The sequence below is a fragment of the Halichoerus grypus genome, chromosome 8 (genome assembly GCF_964656455.1).
Source record: "Halichoerus grypus chromosome 8, mHalGry1.hap1.1, whole genome shotgun sequence".
NCBI lineage: Eukaryota > Metazoa > Chordata > Mammalia > Carnivora > Phocidae > Halichoerus > Halichoerus grypus.
In genome coordinates this window covers 103,398,912-103,425,111 of record NC_135719.1, presented here as the reverse complement: position 1 = coordinate 103,425,111, position 26,200 = coordinate 103,398,912, and the positions used below count along the sequence as shown (strand labels likewise).

Here is a 26,200-nt window from a genome sequence, read left to right as displayed (position 1 = left end):
TTTTAGTATATTCACAAGATTGTATAGCTATCACCATTATCTGGAAAAGTTTGAGGCAAGTGCTATGGACAATTCAGTTATGTGGGAGAGCCAATAAGAGAACTAAAAGGATTACATATGTTGCTAAATGTTACAGATGTTCAAGTTAGATATTGCATGGCTTTGTCAATTTAAATAGTAGCATTCAAGATCTCTCTGGGGAAATAGTACACAGCTCTGGGAGTGGGGACAGAGGATAAGGATTGTTCTGAATTCACAAGATGAGTCGTCAGTCACTGTAGTATCTTTGTTGTGTATGTGTGTGGGTTTTACATTGGAAAACGTACAAGGAACAATCCATCCCAAACAATACAGTACTAATGGTAGTCTCTGTGGCTCTCAGGTGAAAGAGCTGCTTTGGGCACTTGCCTTCTTGCGATCCTTAACACAAACTGTGTAGAAGACTGCTCTCTGTATCGTCAGAGATGAAAATCAGCCTTATTAGGTCCAGTGTCTCCAGTGCCCACCATGGTCTCTGCAGGAAGGTGTAGGACATTAGCTAATGACCTCTTCACTAAATGGAACTAAACAACTTCATCAATAAGAGCTCTAAAAGCATAGCACAATGCTGCTCTAAGTTGTAAGCATTAAAAATGAAATTGTCACTCTCCACCCTCAATGATAGTAGTTTATATTTTTTAGTTGAACGTTAAGAATACCATTTATGTATATATTTTGGAGATTATTTGCTTCTTAGTATCTGCCAAATTTCTGCAGTGTTTCTTTTTATTTATTTCCTTTTATGGAATTTCTCTTTTTTTTGGAAAAATTGGAACGACACTTGGGTCAGGTCAATATAGTGGGAAAGTCAGAATGATGCCTTTAAGGCACTAAAAGCTTAGGATTTTAAAACATTTAATTGAAATTGTAATAGTTGTTTTTTATGGCACAAATTAAAGTGAAGATTTTGGTGTGGAGTGAATTAGATTAATTTGTGAATAGATGATTTGTGTTTGATAAAAAATAATACTTTGGAGCCCAGATGGTTTTTTTTGTGTGCCAGGTGTTGACAACCCAGTTAGAGATTTGTCAATCTCTATTTCATGATGGAAAGCTACTGTCTACAAAAATGCTCTCTTTGAAAAACAATAAGGCTGATTTAGCAAAACTAAATTCCAAGTATATAAGCGATCTTTTCAATGACCTGACTAAATTAAACCTATTTTTAGCAAACTGATTTGGATCTAGACAGAATTTAAATAGCAAAAACATCTCCGTGTCTGGCAAATAATGTATTTGCCCTTGGTATGTTAATGAAGACCTGTAGAATTTTCTTCCACCCTCAACTCGTGTATCATGTATTTAGACTAAGCTTGCAAATTCCAGGCTGAAGTGAAGGTTCCTTTTTTCCCCACCCTTTCCCAAACTTGTAAGTGTCTCAGGAAGGAAGCTTTTACTGAACGTGCCTTCTCAGCCTTTGCTACTGCATGCAGCCAGAAACCAGAATACTTGTTATTGGCAAGTTGAAAAATTTTAAATCATGAAAGATTTACATGAATGATAGAAGATTTGAAATGGTTTATGGCATGTTCATTCACACTAAATCAGCCTTTGCCTTTTTAGGCTTTTCTTTCAAGACACTTAGGCAAATCCAAAATGACAAGAATGGGTTTAAAATGATTTTCAGCATCTGAAGATTAGCAAAAAATGACAGACTCATAAAGTACTGTACTTTTCTTGAGGCTGAAAACTTCTGGGCATTGTAAGCTGGACCAGACTGGAATGAGAATAGATAAACATGTTAGAGTTACTCATTTCATTGTTGTTATTAAAGCAGCTTAATTCCTCACTTCTAGGATGCCTTCACATTCTTTCCATGGGCATTGGGAGGTAATACCATTCTTGGCATACATACTGCCCTGCTTAAAGTTTTATTGTCTGTGTTCTCCTTGTTGTGTTATGTTGAACTAAGCATAGAAGAGGTTTTTATATTATGCACAAGTTTTATGGCAAAGGGCTGAATTTGACAGTTCTCCATAGAAGTAGATTTTTCTCATAAAAGTAAGCAATCTTACTATGTACTTTTTAGTCATTTAAAAATGTGATTAATTGCGGGGTGCCTGGGTGGCTCAGTCGTTAAGCGTCTGCCTTCGGCTCAGGTCATGATCCCAGGGTCCCGGGATCGAGCCCCACATTGGGCTCCCTGCTTGGCGGGAAGCCTGCTTCTCCCTCTCTCACTGCCCCCTGCTTGTGTTCCCTCTCTCGCTGTGTCTCTCTCTGTCAAATAAATAAAATAAAATCTTTAAAAAAAATGTGATTAATTGCATACCAGTCAGTAGAATTTATTTATTGTTTCTACCCTTAATTTTCAGACATTTGTTTTCGTTTTCCCATACTAACTACCTCCATCAATAGGATCAAGGGGAGTGAATGGCAAGTGTTGGTGTTTAGTCATTCAATTATTTGACAGTCTGGTGGAGAATATAGAAAAGTGGATAGGCAATTATAGTAAACACTGTAAGTGCTGTGGAGAAAAATTAAAGTTATGATGTATTTTCCAAAGGTGGTAACAACAGTATCATCCATCCTACATGCTCTTCTGCAGTGTGGCCTTGACCACACCTATCAAGAGATGGAGTCTAATTCTCCTTCCCTTCGTTCTGGTCTGCCCACAGTCACACCCTTGTATCCAATAAAATGAGACAGAAGTAATGCTGTAGGATTTCTGAGGCCAAGTTGGAAGTGTGACAGCTTCCTTGGATTCTTGGAATATCGCTTTCCAGGTGCTCTTAGATTGTTCCCTGTTTGAAACCAGAATCCTGTACTTCCCTTTGACCTGGGTAAGTGTGGCTGCTTCAAGCCTGGTGCCTTAGGGTGTTGTTACATTTTGGAATGCCTTCCTTGGAATTTTCTAAGACCCATCTGACACCTGGGACTGGTTGGGCTGGCAGCGCTATCTGGACAAGATGCCTCAGGCTAGACTGAATCCTGTGTGGACCCTCATACTTATTTCTTGACTCTTCTACTCCATACATAGGGAACTAGAGGATTCAGGACTATGGAGTTGTCCAGAAGCTCTGTGGCTGGGTCCAGTTTCCAAGGGACAGCTCGATGAACAATGCACTCCTACTAGTCTGTGCTGTATTTACTTTATGGGATCATGTCCGAGTTGTGCTGACATGCTGACTTGGCGTAACTCAATCTCACATTGGACATAAAAGGGTCTAAGGGCTCAGGGCTGGTGACAGTCTATCACTGACTCCTGAGCTCCAGTTGTCATCCATGTTGCAATTGCAGTGCAGACTCCAGTCTATGACACTGTGAGTCTTCAGCTGGGCTGGATGAGTGTATACTTATACATAACATGCCAGTGACAGTGCTCCTTTCACTTTGCCTACACAACTAATGGAAAATGATCACACACACACACACACACACACAAACACACACATACACACACACGGAAAGAAAAAAAACAAAACCATTGTCAAGTGATAAAGCAGTCTGAGAACAAGGCTCAGAGGTCTCTATGAGGTTGAATATTGAGCAAAGCATAAGTAACTGAGTGAGGGAGCTGGAAGTAGACATTAAATTTAGAAAAATGCTTGCATTTATTATTTCAGTATCAAGGGATGCCAAACATTAGACTGTAGGCATAGACCCAGATGGCTGAAACAGAGTGGGGTGGAAATCACTGAAGTTTCCAAGGAAATAGAGGGGCTCACAGTAGTGGCTTCAAATGTAAGAACATTTAGAATAGAAACCAAAATTACATATAACTAGATATTTATATATGTTCTTAAGCCCAGATGAAGGATGTTCTAGCATATCAATTTTAAAAGGGAAATGGAATTAATAATAGCCAGAATTCTGAAATTTAGGAAGAATAAAACTTTAAAAGGATTTTGAGGACTGATAAATATAAAATATGTCAGCTATGCTTTATGATTTAAATAATAGTTCTGTATTTGGAAAGGAAAATAATTTCAGGAATGGTGTTTTAGTCTCAGTGATTTTTACAGTTTGTATCCTGAAAATATACTTCACAACAAAAAAGCTCCTGTCTGCTGACCTAACTTCCATTACAAGGTCAATGTAACATTTTTTTTTTTTTAAGATTTTATTTATTTATTTGAAGAGAGAGACACAGCGAGAGAGGGAACACAAGCAGGGGGAGTGGCAGAGGGAGAAGCAGGCTTCCCGCCGAGCAGGGAGCCCGATGCGGGGCTCAATCCCAGGATCCTGGGATCACGACCTGAGCCGAAGGCAGACGCTTAACGACTGAGCCACCCAGGTGCCCCTCAATGTAACATTTTAATTCACAAATAAACCACTATTTGTCCTCAGAAACTTTTAATAACTGAAAAACCTTAGCATTTTAAATCAGGTGTTTACAACGAATGTCCATATTTTGTTGTAATGTTTTTTATTAAGAAAATTCATTTCTAAGCAGCAACTTCATTTGGTAGCTAATAATAATCAAAAACAATTCGGAAATGAATACAAATTTCAGTCCTTCTACCATTGTCCAATTTCTCATTTGCCTCTTGTGTAATGTGGTAATAACAGTAACTATATATGTTAGAGAATTAAGGGAAACAATAATAAAAATAACATAATTTGGCTCCTTCACCTCGAAAGTACTCAGACATGTACCTTATTCCATCTAGAAAGGCATAGTTCCTGTCTTTTATGACCTACTGGCTGATAATTCTGTGACTAATAGCTCAGAGATGGGAATAATTGAAAGTGATCTCTACGTATTAAAAAAATGATCCATTAAAACCAGAATACATTGTGTTAGGAAGAATTCTGAGACAGACAACTACAAAGTAAGTACTTTAAAAAAAATTACTTATTTTAGAGAGTGGGGGAAGGGGCAGAGGGAGAGAATCTTCAAGCAGACTCCCTGCTGAGCATGAGCCCAATGCTGGGCTCTGTCTCACCACCCTGAGATCATGACCTGAGCCAAAATCAAGAGTCGGATGTTTAACCGACTGTGCCACCCAGGCACCCCTAAATAAAGACTTTTTAATATAAAAATACCTAGGAATTATGATGAGATAAAAATTATAAATGAGCCAGCAACAGGAGGTTGTATCTAGAAAAGCAAAGAGGATACAATTAATTATGAAGAGAATGGTAATCTTTCAGCCTTATAAATGAACACATTCTTGCTGACTATTGAAAAGTCTAGATTTGATTTCTGCATTTTAAATAAGATTAAAAAAAAACGAGTAGGCTGGACAAAAGGTCAGAGAACTTCAAATTTAGGGTGACCCTACATCCCAGTTTATACTCATTCTAGCAAAACTATTTGTGAATGATAAATTACGCGGTTGCCCTACGTCATAGCCATTTTCCAGTAGATGAAGATGGTTATGAGGAAGAAACTCAACAGCTTTTTTCCCATTGCCCCAGTATCTAAAGGAAGAAGCTGAGAAAGAGGTAGAATTTTCTAGTCTTACCATATGGCACTTCTTTTAATAAAATCCCTCAATGGCTTCATGTTTACCCCGAAAGCTCAAAATGTGCAACCTGGATCACAAGGCCATTCATAACCTGGAGCCTGCTTATCTCCTAAGGCTCATCTCCTTATACTTCTTTTCTCCGTCTTAACTCCCGTCACACTAAACTTCTTGGAATTTTTTTTTTTTTTAAACCGACACCCTCTCTTGTGTACTCTCACTTGTCTCTTGTCTTTCAGTCCATGTTTCCCACCCTCCATTTCACTTTATGACCTCCTGGTTGTCCTACCGGCTTTAGTTCAGATATAACTTCCTCCAGAAAGCACTTCCTGGACCACTAACACCTGGGTTAGGTGCTGTCCCTTCTAAGTGCTTCTATTGCACTTTGTGGTCACTGCAATCATGACCCTCATCCCAGTGTCTTTTAATTTTATGTTTACTGTATGCCTAATTTGACGGAACATTCTACAGAGACAGGGCCTGTTGTACATTCAGTGTGTAGCCTAGGGCTTAGCATATAAGCCCTTGAAATGACTGTACTGAATTGGACACTCTCTAGTATTAAGATTTCCTGGGTTTACACAAATAACTGGTCAGATCAGAACAAAAATAAATTTGAGCTATAATCCATAATTCTGCATTGAATAATCATAGAACTTCTGGGATTTGTCAAGTCTAGCTCCCTTTTTCCAGCCTGAACTATAACTGCCCAGACGACGTTTGCCTTGTTTATCTTTAAACCTCTGGGGATGGGCAAAGCACAACTCCTTTGGCAATGTTATTGCATTGTTGTAAGAATACTTGATACTAAGGAATTTATAAGAAGTAATATTTAAAAACAAGGTCTTAATTCCTTGTGTATTAGACTTTTGTTCTGCCCCTCAAAATAGGCAGATGGTTTTCAGTATGGCCATACATTTATTAGAAAAGGGCTATTTTTGTATGCAAAACGGATGTCACAATCCTGAAGCATATGTGTTAGCTAATACCTCCAACAATGTTTTATTCTACGGGGAACTAATTCTAACAAGCATTACTAAGTTTCTTCGTATACAAATTTAAAAAAAGAATTGGACTTTAAAATTTTGGAGCCCTAATATCTTTAAATATTTTAATTTTACTCTTATAAACTGGGTTAGTATTTTCTAAGTCCTTTGGATAAGAGCCATCAGGTATTTAGGACTGCTTTCATATGGTAAATATATTCTCACTATAGATATTTTCTTTATAAAGAATTGTAAGTCTTATAAAGTCTTATGTGCTATAAGATGCTGACTTACGTGTGTTTCATAAATCATAATTTTCACAATCCTATAAAGTAAGCATATTGTTATACCTATTTTACAAATAAGGAAAAGAAATCAAAGGGGATTATATAACTTACCATATATTCACATAGCTAGTAAGTAATAGATCTGGAATTTGTGCCCAGGCAGGCTGGCTTCCAAGTCTGAGAACTCAACCACTCTGCTATTAGTGTTAGGAGGTTAAATATAAATATTTCTATTAATAGGTTAATGAATTTTTCACTTAGAAGTGGAACAAATCATCTGATTATGGTTGACTAATCTATGATGTAAAATACAGAAAACTTAGTTTGAACAATCTAGTTCACCATGGGATGGTGAACCAGGCCCACACTTTCAAGGGGGATTCCTACACATAAGGCTAGCAGACATTAGAGATGGAATCAAGTGGAGCATCTCCAAATACATGTCCACTCATCCATCAATCCATTTAATAAAATATTCATAAAACTCTATCACATAGGACTTGTAAGTGCTAATACTAAGCACTGTGAAAAATAGAAAATATAGAATATGACCCCTTTCCCATAGTCCCTACTAAAAAAAAAAGGCATTTTAAGTATAAACAAACAAGTGCTTGTTCAGTAAGGTATTACTGAAATTTTGCTTTAAGATTGGGATGATGATATTGATAATATAGACAACAAGTCTTAAAAGATATAGCATGGAGTAATCATGACTCTGTGAAGTACTTACTAGAGCTGAGTACAACTTTCCAGGTGATTTTTAGGCTCACTAAATTTAAGAACCATGGAGCTTTTTTTGTTATGTGTCACATTATACAACATTGTTCTTAATTTTTTTTCTGTGAGGATACCCATCCCTTTGGCAGTCTACTGAAACCTTTTATAGATACATGTTCCTAAAATATTCAGAGCAGAAATGGGATATAGTATAGTGTTATGAGTTGAATTGTATTTATTCAAAATTCATATTCTGAAATCCCAACTCCTAGTACCTCTGAATGTGACATTATTTAGAAATAGGTCTGCTATAGATGTCATTAGTTAAGAGGTCATACTGAAGTAGAGGGGACCTTCATCCAACATGAACTGGAGTCCTTATAAAAAGGGACTCACATACAGAGAGAACACCACATGAAGATGGGAGTTAATGCAGCCACAAGCTCAGGAATAGTCTACAAAAGCCCGCAACAGATCTTTGGAGAGAGCATGGCTCTGCTGATACCTTGTTCTTGGACTTCCAGTTTCCAGAACATTGAAACAATTTCTGTTGTTTCATCACTCAGTTTGTGATACTTTGTTATGGCAATCTTAGCAAACTAATATAGTGGGGGAAGAAAATAATCTTTTCTAAAATTCTTGATTTAGCTTTTAGATTATTACTCCATTAAAGGAACAGAGATATTAAGATTTAGTTTCCCAGAAATATTCTGGAAGTGGAGGGATAATTGGGAAATAAGCTAATAATTAAGGGAAACAATATTGTTTATTGAAAATGGGCTTCAACATTAGAAAGACCTCGGTCCAAAATCCAACTCTGCTCTTTATTAGCTTTGTCACCTCCAACAACATTAACTTAGCCTAGTGTTCTTATCTGTTGAGTGGTAATGATAGTAAATGTCTACCTCATGGAGTTGAGGAGATGAAAAAAGATAATATCTGAAAATTCTCATTAGTATCCATTATTATTATCCTCTTATTAGTGTTAAGCCTTTAAGGATTCTGCTACAGAAAGAGAGCAAAACTAGTTTTATTATTTCTCCCCCCAACCCTTTACTAGATGTGAGGATCTTGCAACTTGCTTGGTTTGATGGTTAGAAGAGAATTATGGATGTTTCATTATGAGCCTCACCAGGCAATTTGTTGGTAGGTAGAATTTATAGTTTTGTAAGTAAAGTGATTTAACTTTTAAATAAACAGTTTATCTATAACCTAATGCAATACTGACTCATCCTGAAGAAACGGGTTTACCAAATCAAACAAAATATTTTTCTTTGTGTCCCAGGACATTTTACCTAATATATGCAAACTAATGTAGTAGGACAGCAGTCAACTTAAGAATGTTATTTTTTGATAATAAAGGTAATGCTTTCTTATGTTAGGAATATAGAAAATATAAAGAAGAAAATAAAAATTGTTCTTCACTACAATAGCTATAAGTAAAAAACCCACTAACTTCCTTATGTATATCCATATGTATGTGTGTTATATATTTGTATATAACATATATACATGTATATGTGTGTATGAAAAGAAATATGACTCAGTCTGTCCAAATTGTTTTGAAAGTTTTCCTTTTTAAAAAAAAAACTTCTATATTCTGAGCATTTTATATTTTATATTTATATATCTACATTTTCAAGAATGAGACCACTTTAAATATGTTCTCATATATTTGTATATTCTATAATTTAGTAACCAGTCCCATATTTTATACATTTACATTGTTTTAAAGCATTTAAAATCATTGATGTGAATATTATTGAACATAATTCTTTGCAAATGTCTCTGATTATTTCCTTAGAGTAAATTCATGAATTATTTATAGATCACATGAAACTTACAGATCAGGTGACTGATCTAGAAACAAAACCAAACCAGAAATCTGACTTGGGATGCATTTCACAAAGAGGAAATTTTGACTAAATTCAGTGAAAAATGAAGTTGTATTTAAATATACAATAGACTTGTGACATATGAAAATCAAAATCAGGCTTTTTTAGTGTACCATACACAGGGTCTTTACTTACCTGGACCCCGAACTGGCTAGAAAACACCATTCTGCCATCGTTACCATTATCATTATTATAATAGCTAACATTTTTGAAATACTGCAATAGGCACTTTTTGTATTATTTTAATCTTTTCAGTAGCACTATGTAGAAGGTGTTACCATGTCTATTTTGGATAGGAAAAAGCAGTGTAAGAAATACTAAGTAACTTTCTAGCATTCCATAGTAAATAGCCTATAAATCGAAAGTCAAGCCCAGGGCTGTCTGACTTGAGAGTACAGGCTCTCATCCATTCTATCTGAAGACCTCTCCAAACATTCAGGGATTTCCAGGATTCTCAAATTTATTCACAGCTTAAATCAATTATAATCTCTTAATTACACATCTCCTGGACTTTTATTCATATTTATCCCACATCAAAATTGTTTCTACTTTTAGGATGGTGCTAGATTCTGTTAAATAGCTGAGCTCTGGTAGTTTGTTTCAGAGTGTTTGAAAGTCTATGCATTTGAGAAGGGTAGACCGGGGCAAATCTTGCCTATGCTCCATGCTCTGGATGCTTCCTGGCAAAGACAATGTGTTCTGCACTCTCTTTCTTCCTTTCCTGCCTTTCTTCCTTCCCTTTTTGCTTTTCTCTCTCTCTCTTTCTTTCAAGATTTTATTTATTTGACAGAGAGAGAGAGCACAAGCAGAGGGAGTGGCAGAGGGAGAGAGAGAAGCAGACTCCAGCGGAGCAGGGAGCCCAATGCAGGGCTTCATCCCAGGACCCTGGGATCATGACCTGAGCCGAAGACAGACTCTGCTGCTCCCCCTGCTTGTGCTCTGTCTATCAAATAAGTAAAATCTTTAAAACAAACAAACAAAACATTATTGATGGTACCTTGGATGCAGAATACAAGTTTTCATTTTTACCTTAATATGAGTAATATATGTGACTGTTAAAATCTTGTAAACTTGACATTGATATCCAACTTTGTTACAATTCTCAGAGAACAATATCAAGGGGAAATATTTAAATATCATACATATTGTACAGGAATAATCTCTGTACATTGACTAACAGCAAAGTAAAAAAATACATTTAAAGAATGTTTAAGAAATGGTATGAGAGAGATGGATAAGTATAAGCAATGCTAAAACCACAAATGAGGTTGTTCAATTTGATTAAAAAATTAAGTGGAGAATTCAGATAATTAGTCTTCCTTTCAAGTAATTATTTCTATATTATTAGATTTATCTAAATTCAGTTATTGAAAAACATATTTTATCCTGGACTTGGAAAATAGACTAAAAGGAATAAAGTACAAAGGTTTCTAGTAGTTTTTTTTTTTCTTTTTTTTTAGAGCTAGCACGAGTGTGTATGTGGTAGGGGGGAAGGGCAGAGGGAGAGGGAGAAAGAGAATCTTAAGCCGGCTCCATGATCAGTGCAGGGCTCCATCTCATGACCCTGGGATCATGACCTGAGCCAAAATCAAGAGTCAGATGCTTACTCACTGAGCCACCTAGGCACTCTTAGTAGTTTTTAACCTATTAGATCCTGCCCCATCTGTAAAGTTGATGTTCTTGTCAATCTAGTAGGCTGCTTCTCTAAATTTATTCAGATTTAAAATGTAAAATTTAAGCTAGGAAGGAGTAGTTTGTATCTGTATCTCAAGAAAATGAAAACAGATTTGAGAATTCCCATTGATGTATTTATCTCAATATAAAGATAAGAAAGAGAGAGAATGAGTGAAATGAATATGAATTCCTTCCATCTTTTCTTTTTGTCTCTCCTTTGTGACAATGTTTGCAAACCAGAAAGATAATACACGGCTAACCTTTTACTGTTCTCTAATGTCTCATCAGTAAAATTCAAATCTGTTTGAGTCAGAGGCTTCGTGTTATGGGATGGAGGAATGATATTTTGTTTTTGCTAAATCTAAGGTTCAGCATTATATGTAGGTTTATATGTTGAATATGGGGTTTGGAGCTAGAGAGAATGGTTAAATCATTAGGAGCAGAAAGAGCACTCATTACAATGCCTGACACAGAAGCTGACAGTAAGTGCTTTCTTTTTACCTTTTAGGTAATAAGAATAGAGGGGAAAGTTCTGGAGAAGTAATGTAGGATGAAGAGCAGAATTGAAACTGATGAATGAAATTAAATATGCTTTCTCTTGCCTTTTTCCATCTCACAAACCAATTCTTCTTCTTCTTTTTTTAAAGATTTGATTTATTTATTTGACAGAGAGACAGCGAGACAGGGAACACAAGCAGGGGGTGTGGGAGAGGGAGAAGCAGGCTTCCTGCTGAGCAGGGAGCCCGATGCAGGGCTCGATCCCAGGACCCTGGGATCATGACCTGAGCTGAAGTTCAGATGCCTAACGACTGAGACACGCAGGCACCCCAACAAACCAATTCTTCTGATAACAAGATAACCTTCTTGTTATCTTGTATTCTTCTGATGACCTCTTTACAAGGTCTGTCACATTTCTGTACATTTTGTGAGTGAGGGACTAATGGGTCTTTATTTTAGACTGTTTTTTAAAGGATGTCTGAATAGTAAACAGCTTTGAGAAAGAGATGGTCTCCCTCCAGAGGAAAGGGCAGGTATGATTACTGCATACTATGAAAGATTTGGGGTTCTCTGAGTTTCTCTCTTCTACTGCAGCTCCCTGTGCATGTAGGCATTTGAGTTCATCTGTATCACCTCCATAGGAGTTGGGGGAAAGGGGAACTGCTACAAATATGATGATGTTCCTGTTGCTTGCTGTGCCATAAATAATAAAAGTCCTTTGTTTCTGACCCAGGAGTCTCATGTCTTCTGCCAGCATCAATGAAACTTCAAGTTAAGTTGTTGTTTTGGGAATAGGGTAAGCTCAGACCCTTCTGTTATTATAGATAGGTTTTCAACAAACACTGGTTGAGTAACTAAACAGTTTTTCCTGTAAAATAAAAAAGAACTTGATTTACAAAGTTGAATTACAATTCAAAAAATTTATACACTGGGTGTAAAGCAAGGTTTATCTTTACTCACTGGTTTTAGGATTGTCCTTCATAACTGAAAAGAAAAAAAAAACCATTCTGACATTTGTTAAAACGGTAAGGAAAACTTTATTCAAGACTTTTGCAATGGGAGTATTACAAAGGGGAAAGGGATTGGGCTCAGCTCCACACACAGCAAAGATAGCTGAGGATTTATAGCCAATGAGCAAAGTAGAGGAGGTCAATGGATGAAAAATGACTAAGTTGAAACAACAAATATGGGAGAATTCTTGCTAAACTAATTTGATAGGATTCTTGCTGAAGACAAGTCAAGGGCTTAGACATCAAGAGTAATGTATAAGAATTTGATCAGATCTCAAGTGTGGGGGAATTCTCACTAAATTGACATAGCAGGATTCTTAGTAAGATGGGGGTAGGCAGTTCAAGACAGGATGGGAGCCAAGACTGAGGCCTAGTTGAAAAGAAAGTTCAGAGGAGACTAAAGTTTGGTCAAGGGAGACTATGTCAGAGTTTAAAGTTCAAGTGTGGAAAAATTCTGTTATTTGTATAGGTGGCAGTGTGCACTATATGGTTCCTCCATAGGAAAATGTATTATTTAATTGTATTGTGTTATTTAATATTCATTATATAGGGTTTCTGCTGACTTCGTAGAGAGTAAATGATCATCACAATTGCAGCTCAGATGATACTTCAACCAGAAAACCTATCCAGATCAAATCAGAAATATTTATTACTTCTAGGAATACTCTGTTTCTCAGTCTAAAGTTTGGGAACTCACAACTTAGTGCTGTATGCTAGTTTGCAGTATGTGACTTCTAATTCGTATTATGCAAAATTTTATCCTCCCAAGATTCAAAATTCATTGGAGTTTTAGTCATTGTCTGACTCATATTTGTAATCCCAGCAACAGCCAGCAAACATTCACACATTCTTCAGCCAAAACAAGTATTAAAATTCCCATTCTGCCCACTTTCCCTCCTTCCCTCTCTCTCCTTTTCGTCCTCTGCTTTCTTTTTCTTCTCTCCCTCTATGTGTATAGATCTACAACACTCATATACATATACACGTTTAAACTTGTGCTTTTCAGACTTTAAGACTCTACAGCCTGTAACATTTCAATGCACTGTATGGGAAAAGCAGAATGGGTGATGGCCATAACAATAATCATGTTTAATGTATCACTTGGCAAAAACTAGTAAGAGATTACAAAATTCTAAAAGGCATAATTTGAGGAAAACTATAAGTTTTGCTGTTTGAATTAGACCTTTGATATTTCCAAAGCAGCTGAGTGCAGTCTCATGTGGATTAACCACAAAGGGAGTTTGAATTCAGTTTTTACTATCTTAGCTTTTTTAAAAATGTTTGTTTTTCCTGAGCCATAGTCCATTAGGATTGATTTCTTACTAGTATCTTGAAGGTAGGATTGTGTTTTGTTTTTTGTTTTTTTTAACACCAGCATAACTCATGATGCTCATCAAGTCATTTCCCAATAAATGTTTCATCATTAAAAAAAAGTTTTGGATTTCTTTTATAACTAGTGATAATAATTTTTATCTGCTTATAAAAAGACATATTCATTGTACACAAATTTGAGAGTATATATATACATACACAACAAAATAAAAAGCATCCACAAATCCACTATCAAAATAACTACCTTTAACAGTTAATAAACCTATTTCTTTTATTATAGGTATTTCAGAACCTTAATTACTACACATATTTTAAATAAAATCATGTGTAGGCTGTTTGTTAAAGCAATTTGTATTCAGTTAATAGTATATTCTGAATACTTCTCCGTGACATGAAATATTTATTAGTTTATTGGCTGCATAGAATTCTACTTTATGAATGTAGCACAATTTTTTAAACCAATTATCTACTTTAAAAATCTATTTCCAATTTATTGGTTGTTGAAAATACTGTATTAAGGAAAATCATCACTGAGGAAATTTGTGTATATCCATTGTTATTACCCTAAACGTAACCCAAGAAATGAAATTTTTGTATCAAATATATGCATATATTAGGTTCCAAAAAAAGGATGCTGATTTAAACTTCCAGTAATGATAACTTCTGATAGATGATAAGTTGTTAAAATTTTAAATATATATGTACAGAGTAATGAAAAACAACATGCTATCAAATTATATTAGATTTGTCTACCTACTCCTCACCCAACCTTAAAACACATATATATTTAACTGTCTTATTTTGTACATGAATTTCAGCCTAACCATTTATGTTCTTTTTTCTTTTTGTTTATTTGTTTATTATTTTTTAACTTTTTAAATTAATATATAATGTATTATTTGTTTCAGGGGTACAGGTCTGTGATTCATCAGTCTTACACAATTCACAACACTCACCATAGCACATACCCTCTCCAATGTCTATCACCCAGCCATCCCAACCCTCCCACCCCCCTCTACTCCAGCAACCCTCAGTTTGTTTCCTGAGATTAAGAGTCTCTTATGGTTTGCCTCCCTCTCTGGTTTCATCTAGTTTCATTTCCCCCTCCCTTCCCCTATGATCCTCTGTCTTGTTTCTTAAATTCCTCATATCAGTGAAATCTTATGATACTTGTCTTTCTCTGATTCACTTATTTTGCTTAGCATAATACTTTCTAGTTCTATTCATGTCATTGCAAATAGCAAGATTTCATTTTTTGATGGCTGCATAATATTCCATTATATATATACACAACATCTTCTTTATTCATCTCTTGATGGACATCTGGGCTCTTTCCATAGTTTGGCTATTGTGGACATTGCTGCTATAAACATTGGGGCGCAGATCACTACATTTGTATCTTTGGGGTAAATACCCAGCAGTGCAATTGCTGGGTTGTAGGGTAGCTCTATTTTCAACTTTTTGAGGAACCTCCAAACTGTTTTCCAGAGTGGCTGCACCAGCTCGCATTCCCACCAACAGTGTAGGAGGGTTCCCCTTTCTCCACATCCTCGCCAACATCTGTCGTTTCCTGACTTGTGAATTTTAGCCATTCTGACTGGTGTGAGGTGGTATCTCATTGAGGTTTTGATTTGGATTTCCCTGATGCCGAGTGATGTTGAGCACTTTTTCATGTGTCTGTTGGCCATTTAGATGTCTTCTGAAATGTCTGTTCATGTCTTCTGCCCATTTCTTGATTGGATTATTTGTTCTCTGGGTGTTGAGTTGATAAATTCTTTATAGATTTTGGATACTAGCCCTTTATCTGATATGTCATTTGCAAATATCTTCTCCCATTTTGTCGGTTGTCTTTTGGTTTTGTTGACGGTTTCCTTTGCTGTGCAAAAGTTTTTTATCTTGATGAAGTCCCAATAGTTCATTTTTGCCCTTGCTTCCCTTGCCTTTGGCGATGTTTCTAGGAAGAAGTTGCTGCGGCTGAGGTCGAAGAGGTTGCTGCCTGTGTTCTCCTCTAGGATTTTGATGGATTCCTGTCTCACATTTAGGTCTTTCATCCATTTTGAGTCTATTTTTGTGTGTGGTGTAAGGAAATGGTCCAGTTTCATTCTTCTGCATGTGGCTATCCAATATTCCCAACACCATTTGTTGAGGAGACTGTCTTTTTTCCATTGGACATTCTTTCCTGCTTTGTCGAAGATTAGTTGACCATAGAGTTGAGGGTCCATTTCTGGGCTTTCTATTCTGTTCCATTGATCTATGTGTCTGTTTTTGTGCCAGTACCGTATTGTTTTGATGATTACAGTTTTGTAATAGAGCTTGTAGTCTGGAATTGTGATGCCACCAGCTTTGCTTTTGTTTTTCAACATTCCTCTGGCTATTTGGGGCCTTTTCTGGTTCCATAAAAATTTGAGGATTATTCCATTTCTTTGAAAAAAGTTGATGGTATTTTGATAGAGATTGCATTAAATGTGTAGAATGCTCAAGGTAGCATAGACAACTTATCAAATATTTTTTAAAATATCAATATTCAATAAGAGTTATTTCCTAAGACATTTAGGTTAATCATCTCTGGTTTAAAATAACTTCATGAGAATTATATTCCTTGATTTTGATGTGAATAAGGATATCCAAAGAGGATAAAAGTGAAAATACAAGTTGGTTAAAATTGAAGGATAGATCAAACAATGTTAGTAAATAAAAGAGGAAACAAAACTATGTGTATTTTTACTTTAAACATGGTAGGTAGAAAGGCAAGTATGTAATTTTAGTCTCATTTTATAAGAAAATGTGATCATATGTGCAAAGGAAAATCTCAAATGAGGAATGTTAAAACATTAGCATCCCATGCAAATATATATATATATATATATACACACACACACACCATACTAACACTAATCAAAATTAAGTAGTTGTGGTATCAGGAGAATTATATTTCAGAGCTGAGAATATTATAAAAAATAAAGATCATTTCATAATAACAAAGGGATCAATCTTGCATCTAATAACAGAGTTTCAAAAACAGTTTCAAAGAAGCAAAAACTGAGAACTGAAAGGTAAGATAGACAAGTCTTGAATTATAGTCAGATATTTCAATACCCTTCTATAAGTGCTAGAGCAATTAACAAAATATCAGTAAGAACTTGGAATCAACAAATAAAAAAATTGATGTTTTAAGAACACCACCCCTTATAATAGCAGAATATACATTATTTTCAAGTATATGTGAAACATTTACCAAAAGAGACCATATTGGGGCCACAAAACAAATCTCAATAAATTTAAAAAGATTTAAACCATACAATGTATGTTCTTTGATTGTAGTGAAGGTAATCTAAAAATCAATTACAGAAAGATCGCTGGAAAATTCTCAAATACTTGGAAATTAACGTACTTCTAAATAACCATGGGTCAAATATAAGTCAAAAAGGAAATGAGAAAGTATTTTGAGCTATACTAGGAACTAAAATGCAAATGTATCAATTTTTGAGTAGACAGAATTTAGGGGGAAATTTATAATAATAAACATATATGTTAGAACAGAAGAAAGGTCTTAAATCTAGGACCTCAGCTTCCATTTTAAGAAACTAGAAAAAGAGCTAATGAAATCGATGAAAGCAGGAGAAAGGAAATAACAGAGCAGAAATCAAGGAAATAGAAACCAGAAGCACAATAAAGAAAAATCATAGCTTACAAATTTCTAGCCAGACAAATTAGAAAAATAAGGTAGAAATTACCAATGAAGGAATATCACTACAGATTCTACAGCTTTAAATGAATAAGGGTAAAATATCATGAATGAGTTTTTGCAGACAAATGATAATTCAAATGTCCACAAATGATACAAACTACCAAAGCTCACCGAAAAAGAAATGGATAATATGAATAGCCTTATTAAAGGAATTGAATTTGTAAAAGCAAGCTCATACAGAAAACTCCAGGCTCAGATGGCTTCATGGTGAATTGCACCAAACATATAAGGAAGAAATAATACCAATTCTATTTGAACTCTTCCAGAGACCTCAAGAAAAGGGACTACTGGGGAGAGAACTGATTCTTGATAAAGGTGCAAAGGGAATGCAGTGGAGAAAGGGGTAGTATTTTCAACAAATGGTTTTGGGAAATTGCAAGTCTGAGTGCAAAAAAAAAAAAAAAAAATCGTGAAGTTAAATATAAACCTAAAACTATGAAACTCCTAAAGGAAATCATATGAATAAACCATTGTCACCTTGGATTAGGTAAACATTTCTTATGTATGGCACCAAAATCATGATCCATAAAAGAACAAATTGATAAGATGCATTTCATAAAGATTTAAAACTTTGGTTCTTTGAGCTGCATTGTTAAAGGAGTGAAAAAGCAAGCACGGGCCGGGAGAAAATATTTACAAATATCCATATAAATGATAAAGGAAAAAGCTCTCAAAACTCACTAAGTAAACAAAAATCAATATAAAATGGTCAAAGATTGAACATGCCCTTTATATAATAAGGCTTTACAGTGGGTATTAGGCACATGAAAAGATGCTCAACATTTAGTCACTAGGTAAATACCAACTGAACCACAATGAGACACCATTAGATGCTTATTAGAATGGCTGAAATGGAAAAGACTCATCATATCAAGTACTGGTGAAGATGTAGAGAAACTTTCAAACACAGCCATGAGGAATGTAAAATTTGGAAAATAGTTTGGCTTGAGTTAAATCTCAAGAGTTTAAAAGTATACCTATATGTGATTCAATCATTCTACTCAGGTTTTACCCAGTAGAACATGAAACCACACATCCATACAAATACTTGTACACAAATATCCATAGTGGCCCAAACTGGAAATAATTAAACAGTGGAATGTATGAACTGACTGTGGTATATCTATACCTTGAAATACTACTCAACAATAAAAATATGCCACTGTTCCTGGTATATAAGCATATACATGCATATGTATATGTTCATATGTATATTCCAACAAAAGGGATGATCCTCAAAATAATTATGCTGAGGAAAAGAAACCAGACCCCCACCCCCAAAAGTACATACTGTATAATTCCACCCATACAATTCTAGAAAATGCAAACCAAAATCTATTGTGGTGAAAAGCAAATCAGTGCTTGTCTGGGAAAGGGAGAAGACAAGAACTGGGGTGGGACTACAAAGGAATATGAGAAATTTTTGGGGTTACAGGATATGTTCTTTATCTTGATTATGGTGATGATTTTATGGATACATAAATATGTCAAAACCTTTCAGATAATGCACTTTATGTGTCATTTTTTTGGTCAACATGTCAAATGTACTTCAATACAAAATGCTAAAAAAAAATTAGATTCCTTAATTCTTGAGGATTTTCTCTGGGGATTCATTTTAATTACTGGTCAATATTGTCATTTATATGTGACCTTGTGCTGAGTGCAATTGTGTAAGGTACATCTCGTTATTTTAGCTTAAATCCTTTTCTAACCAGTAACACTAAACTAAAATATCTAAAACAATTTTAAAGACTTAGCTGGCAATCTGATCTAATGAATAAAATGATATGAGGATCTGCTTATCTTTTAGGTATCTCATTGCTATTTGTACTTTAACATTTGTTTTGAAAATTAAACATGTTTTAAATGTGAACATGTCCTAGACAAGTGTTTGCAAATATGAAGATCATACATGTATGCCTAGAATACTCTTGTGCTTGGTGAATGTGTACTATGTGAGAGAGGGGCAAAATATCTCAAGGTAAATGATGGCAGGTCTGAAAAATATTTGTTGTCTGTTCACAACATTCAGAAAAGAATAGAATATTTCTCAGGGGTGATTTACAAGCTGACAAATCTAGGACAACCTCTTCAGTTCTGCACATCACCAGGATAAGGCACTGACTGGCCTACTGTCCCTCATTTCTGACGTTAAGAAGCAAAGGATCAAAAGTCTAAATCCTTTGTGCCAGGTCAGTGAGCTAGGTTGTTAGGATGGGCATCTCTTGACTATTGTTAAGACACCAGCTTAGGTTCTTCTATGCCACTCCACCCTGATGGTTGAGGACAATGTGATTTTTTTTCTGTCATATTAATTTTATTTGGATCAAATGCTGACATAAAACTTACAGAGCATGTGGATCTTATTTTGAGATACTGAGGTATCAGCTTCTGTTAGATTGAGTGAATGCCCACAATTTGTGAGGCATATGTGGAAATAAAAACCTCTAAGGTTTGTACATTGTAGAAGTGTCTGAGAAATACTTTTCTGAGCATGTTATGATTCTTTTCCAGACAACCTTCTAATGGTGACAATAGTATTTCTGTGTGTGGATGAGCCTGAAAAGACAGTGCAGAACTACCTGTCACCCCTACACTGTGTGTACCTGACATTTGTCATTTGTTTTGTTCTGCAGGCTGCAATTTGAGTCTGTTGTTACAGTTTATTCTGAGCCATGGCTAAAGAATTTTATAGCTGGATGTCATCTTGATCGATCTATCAGTGTTTTCTACAATTACGCCAAGTTGCTTGAAAATGTTAATCAGTGGCTCATAGAAAACCTTTATTCAACTGCTTGTTTGTGATGACCTCACTTTGGTTCACTTACACAATAGCTAACCTGTCACTTTTTTCTTTGAAATTTGTTATCATTTCTTGGGTTAGCTGTATGGTGGGATCTGAACTCTCCACTACTGGAACGGACTTTTTTCCGACAATTCATTATAGCTCATCTTTTTATAGAAAGTGGTATCAAGTGAATGCTCAGGATCCTGCAAATGTTTTCTGTAATAGGTCCAGGTATCACAGCTAGATAAAAAAGTGAGAAATACTAGTGATTCACATACTAAATTAGTAAGTTCTGAAGCTTGTTGTTGGAGCTATGGCATTAGACTTCCAAAGTACCTACCAGCTTTATGATTTCAATCTGTGCTCATAGACCACATTGAATTATTCATATATTTAACAAATATTTCTAATTACTTTTTTGGGTCAGGTGTGAGAGCTTCAGTGGAGAATAAGACAAATACCATTTATCACAGGGTCATCATCTAGTAATAATTTTACTCTGGACAGTATCTTGTACATATGAGTTTAATTATATCCCCTCTCCAAATATAAGTTACAGTTTTAACTCCCAGCACCTCAGAATGTGACCATATTTGGAAATAGGGTCTTTGTAAATGTAATTAGTTAAGATGAGGTCATAATGGATTGTGGTGTGTCCCTGATCCAATATTACTGTTGTCCTTGTAAAAAGAACCATGTGAAGACACAGAGACATAGGGAGAATGCCATGTGATGACAGTGGCAGAAGATGAAGTTGTGCAGCTCCAAGCCAGGGAATCCCAAACTACCAGAAGCTGGAAGGACTCTCTAAGTTTCTGAGGGACCGTGGTCCCACCAACACCTTAATTTCAGACCGGTAGCTCCCAGAATTGTGAGACAATAAATTTCTACTGTTTAAGCCACCCAGTTTGTGGTACTTTGTTATGGCAACCCAGGAAACTGATGCAAGAGGGGTTTAATATTTTTATGGGATTAAATTATTGCCTCTTTTTGGAGAAATAGTTTCTCTAAAGTTGTCAATCTCCTTTGGTCGCTTACTCTGACAAGAATTTGATGTGAAGGGGCGCCTGGGTGGCTCAGTCAATTAAATGTCTGCCTTCGGCTCGGGTCATGATCCCAGGGTCCTGGAATCGAGCCCCGCATCGGGCTCCCTGCTCAGCGGGGAGTCTGCTTCTCCCTCTCCCTCTGCCTGCCGCTCTGCCTACTTGTGCTTGCTCTGTGTCAAATAAATAAATAAAATCTTAAAAAAAAAAAAAGAATTTGATGTGACATGTAAACTGTCCAAAAGAAAAATTCGGTGATAAAATTCTCAACTTTTGAATTTGGAAAGAACCTTCGAAAGTCTCAGATTCCACCTTCTGCTTAATGCAGTGCTTCCCTCCATAACATAAGCTATATCATGTTCCTTACCAAAGTACTTAAAAAAAGCAAGTGAAACTTACACTTACATTCCACTTTAAAGGTTTTTTTTTATTTCTATTGTTTAATTGTGATTAATACATACAACATAGAATTTACTATCTTAACCATTTTAAGTGTACAGTAAAGTAGTGGTAAGTATATTCATATTGTTGTGAAACCAATTTCAAAGAAGTTTGCATGACTGCCACTCTATACCTATTAAACTCCCCATTTCCCATTTGAAAGCTCCACACTAGAAACTTTTTTTCCCTAGTAATTTCTAGAAGATAGCATTATCTTCTTATCTACTGACCTGAGCTCATTCTAATTCTACCCTTTGGAGTTGACCAAATTGGCATCATACCTTTCCTGCATGAAAACTCTGTAAATTATGATTGTTGTTATTTGCCTTCCAGGAAACTCACAGTCTATAAAGTATTTACATTTAGCTAGGCAGCAAAAACCTTCTTATGTCTAATATTCCTTGGATTTTTTATCTTTTTTTTCCTCCATTTCCAGAATGATTACTCTGGTCTAATTCACTCAGTTCTCTTAATGTTCTCTGATTTCCTTAAATCTCTTTCAGTCTTTCAAAATTATCATTTACCGTAACATAGTTACCAGGACAGTATTTTAAACACACTTTTGTATCACGTTTCTTTTCTAGGACTTGTATGTTAGTCCTCCATTTCCTGTGTTAATCAATGTAATTCCTTGGGCCAGTGTTCAAAGTCTTTTCTTAATGCCCCCTCCATACCTATAAATCACATCTTGTCTCTTCTCAGAATGCCCCTCCTGCTGCCTGATTTTGAGCCGTAGTCTTAGGATGTTGTAGCATTTCGTAGCGCCATCTTTCAAGACACAGATGGTGATTGAATTCTGCCAATGATCTTGGCTAGTATATTTAGTTTCATGGAACTTAGGTTTTCCTCATCTGTAAAGTGAAGATAATAATAATAGAATCAACCTCACTGTATTTTTTGAAAATGAAATCAGAAAAGGCAAGAAAAATTCTTGGTAAAGTGAGTGTTTCATAGTAAAGAACCAGTCCATTGTGATGTTTTTATTTGTTATTTCTTCACATTTGACAAGATGGCCATTATATGTATGCAAATCTTATTTCTCTTGTTAGAATTTAAGATTTTTAGAGGCAAGAACCAAGTCTTAAACTTCTTTTGAATTCTCTATAGCCATTTGATACAATGCTGGCCATATAGCATTAAATTAAATCCTATATTCAATGAATATATGAAGATACTTTTTCTTCACTTAAGGAGAGTTAGACCAAGAGATTTAGTGGAAGTCTGGCAGATGCCATGTTTCAGATATCATTCTCTTATATTCTTGTTAAGATATATAAAGATCTGTATTGTAAAGAGAAATGTTATTTCTCATTAGGGCACTGCAGCAACACTGGAGCTGTTTTGACAACTGAACGGTCAGGGCATCTGCACAGCAGCTGCAGGATTGCTAGTGACGAGTACGTGTATATGTCCATAGGAATATGTGTGTTTGTCCACATGTCTTTGGTCAGATGTGTAAATGATGGAAAACTTCATGAAGATGTGGTTTGAAAAGCTCACTTTCTAGAATCACTGTGATGTATGCTGAAGAAAAAGGTATTGAACTCTTTTTCTGAAGCAAGAGACTGTGCTGTTTTCCAAAGTAGGTGTTCTGCAATGTGTTGATCATTGCATCTTACTGTGTTATCACAAAAAATTCTACGTTAGCACAATCTATGCCATCTTTAATGGTTATGTGATATCATCTCAAATGCAAAGCAAGTTTTGCCTTCATACAGAAACCAAGGTTTCATAAATGTTTACATATGGACTACAAGGTCATTATTGATGACTGAAGGCTTCTTTTGAATTTCCTTAATATTTGGCATACTGTATTTCTGCCCAGGCTAGAATAGTGGTTTGTTCTATATAACCTAGACTCTATTTTTTCTCTTGCTGTACATAGTTAACCTTTGTTAATTATTATGTACTTTCCTACCATGATCCAACTTTTAAATGAATTTATTAATTTAGCAAATATTTACTGAGTGTCTTCTATACACCAGACATTTTGTGAGGATCTAGGGAGATACTACTAAAACAAAACAAAACAAAACAAAATCACCGCCTTAAAGAGCTTACATAATTATTTATTTACAAATAAAATTAAAGAGGACTTTAGTTTTGGCAAAACAAAAGTGATATTAAAAACAGTTAAGTCTAAAAATAATTTAGTTGGCATCATGTAACAGCACCAACTCAATATGCCTTTTAGAAATTTCAAATTTACAAGACCAGTGAATTGCAATGCATCTCTGTGGCAAAAGAATAATTACTTTCCTTATTTATCACACAAATTAAGGTCTATTACTTCAAAGATACTTCTACATTTCCAGAACGTTTGCTTTATTTTAATTGAACTATGAATTATGCTTCAATGTCTGTGGTTTTATGAGTGAAAACAGAAATAAGGATTGCTGATTTAAAATGCTTTTATTGATGTAAAAACATTATTTTTTCAACATTTCATCTTGTTTCTTTACATTTTTCTACTTCTCATCTAAAGCTTGAAAAATGCATGTACAGTTAATACTACTTTATAAAGCCAGGTTTTCAGGTGCTCTTTAAATGTTATGTAGAGGATAAGGGTGCTTTTTTTTTTTCTTTTTGGTAGTGATTCACAGTGTCAACATTTACCCCATAAATAAAGATTATAGCACATTACTTAATTTACAGAACTAATTTTTATTAAATGTAGATCTTTATTAAATATAAATTGACTAGTCAGATCTCTTAATTACTATGTAAGAATTAGTTGAGAAATGACCTATGTTTGTTTTTCTCTGATAGGTAAATAATGAATGAGATTTTCTACATATTTTGTTTTACTCAGCATTTCAAAAAGAATTTTCTATCATACATCCAGTTTTCTCAACCCTAAGGAGGGGTTATTGTTGGGGTTTGGCCTCCAGTGTGAAAATATAACCCTGAAATAAGAACCCAATGACAGTTAGAATTCACTTTTCCATTATACAGTCTTCATATTTTAAATGGTGTTGTATTTAGGCTAAGGTTTTTCCTGGTGAATTTAGTGTAAACTTGGGAGTGAGAAACATTATAAAATTCAATTCCTGGCTTTTCTAATCCTGTTTATTATAGGTCACATATAACCTCTGGTGATAGTACTTCGAAAAGCAAATTAGTATTTGTTGTGGTATTGCAGAGAATTAGAAATAATCTTAGCCTTTCTTTTTCAGTTTGTTTAGAAGCTCTTTCCCCCTCTCTGAAGATCTTTGAAAAGAAGATAACACTCTCCCACTTCCCTGCCAATTGTTCATACTGTCAAAATCTCCCTGGAGATGATTTCTTGCTATGTTATGGAATTGAACAATGTCCAGTTCAATTTAATACAACATAACTATATCAAGTGCCATCCCAGGTTTTTTTTTTTTTAAAGAGGTTGATGCTCACAACATACTTTAGAAACAGATGGAGAATATGACTTTGCAACTTAATATTATAATTTATAAGATGCTTTAGATATTGAGTCTCCTTTCCAACCTTATTGTATTGGACCGTATTATACCATACTGTGTATGTAATCTGAAACCCCTAGGTTGAGGTATATCTCAAAAGTAATTAGGATTTTGTCCAGCAGAGTGGGCTTTTTTCCCAAAATTGTTTTTCTTCATACTACTACTAAGTTTACTTACTTCTCTAAGTAATGTAGGAATTTTTTGGGTAATAGGCCCCGGAGATGGTCAGAAAGTTTATGTGCAAATATAAGGTAAAGTGGTCCTGGGATGTCATATTTATTATATATCTGGCAGCAGGGTATGTGACAAAAGACATAAAGAATAAACTCCAGTGTGAAATATTAACTAGTCTACTGAGATCGATAAGCTATCTTTTAGGCACAGTTTAAAAAGAAACATGTGATAAAATTCATAAAAATGGTAATACAAAATACTTGCAGGCCTTTGCTTATGCTATCTTTGAGATATTTAACTTGTGCTCCTACTTATTTAAGTTTTCTATATTTTCTAAGGAATCAGACAACCACCCTATGAAAGTCTTTTCCAGCCCTTCCAGCACTCCATATACATTATGTGGTCTTTTTGCTTATTGTTGTTATAAAAATATTGCTGAGAAAAATATTGGGAAAAACCTGCCATCACATTATTTTTCTCAATACACTATCACAAAGCAACACAGATGGTTCTCTACTGTTTTATATTAACTATCTGCTTAGTATCCGTTATTTTGGATTTGGAGAAGTCTAACAGTTCTTTCCTTTTGACAACTTGCTTTGCCTTAAAACCTTCCTCATTTCTGGGATTATTCTCATGAAGAATGCCTTCTGGAGCAAGGCAGTTTGTAGACATGGTTATCTATTCGGTGTTACCTTGGTTGTT

General features: G+C 35.2%; 1 long non-coding RNA gene across 5 annotated transcripts in view; it reads left to right on the top strand.

The window, feature by feature from the left end:
* LOC118543837 (uncharacterized) overlaps positions 1 to 26,200 on the top strand; it is a 472,034-nt gene that overhangs the window by 154,154 nt on the left and 291,680 nt on the right. The window lies entirely within an intron of this gene.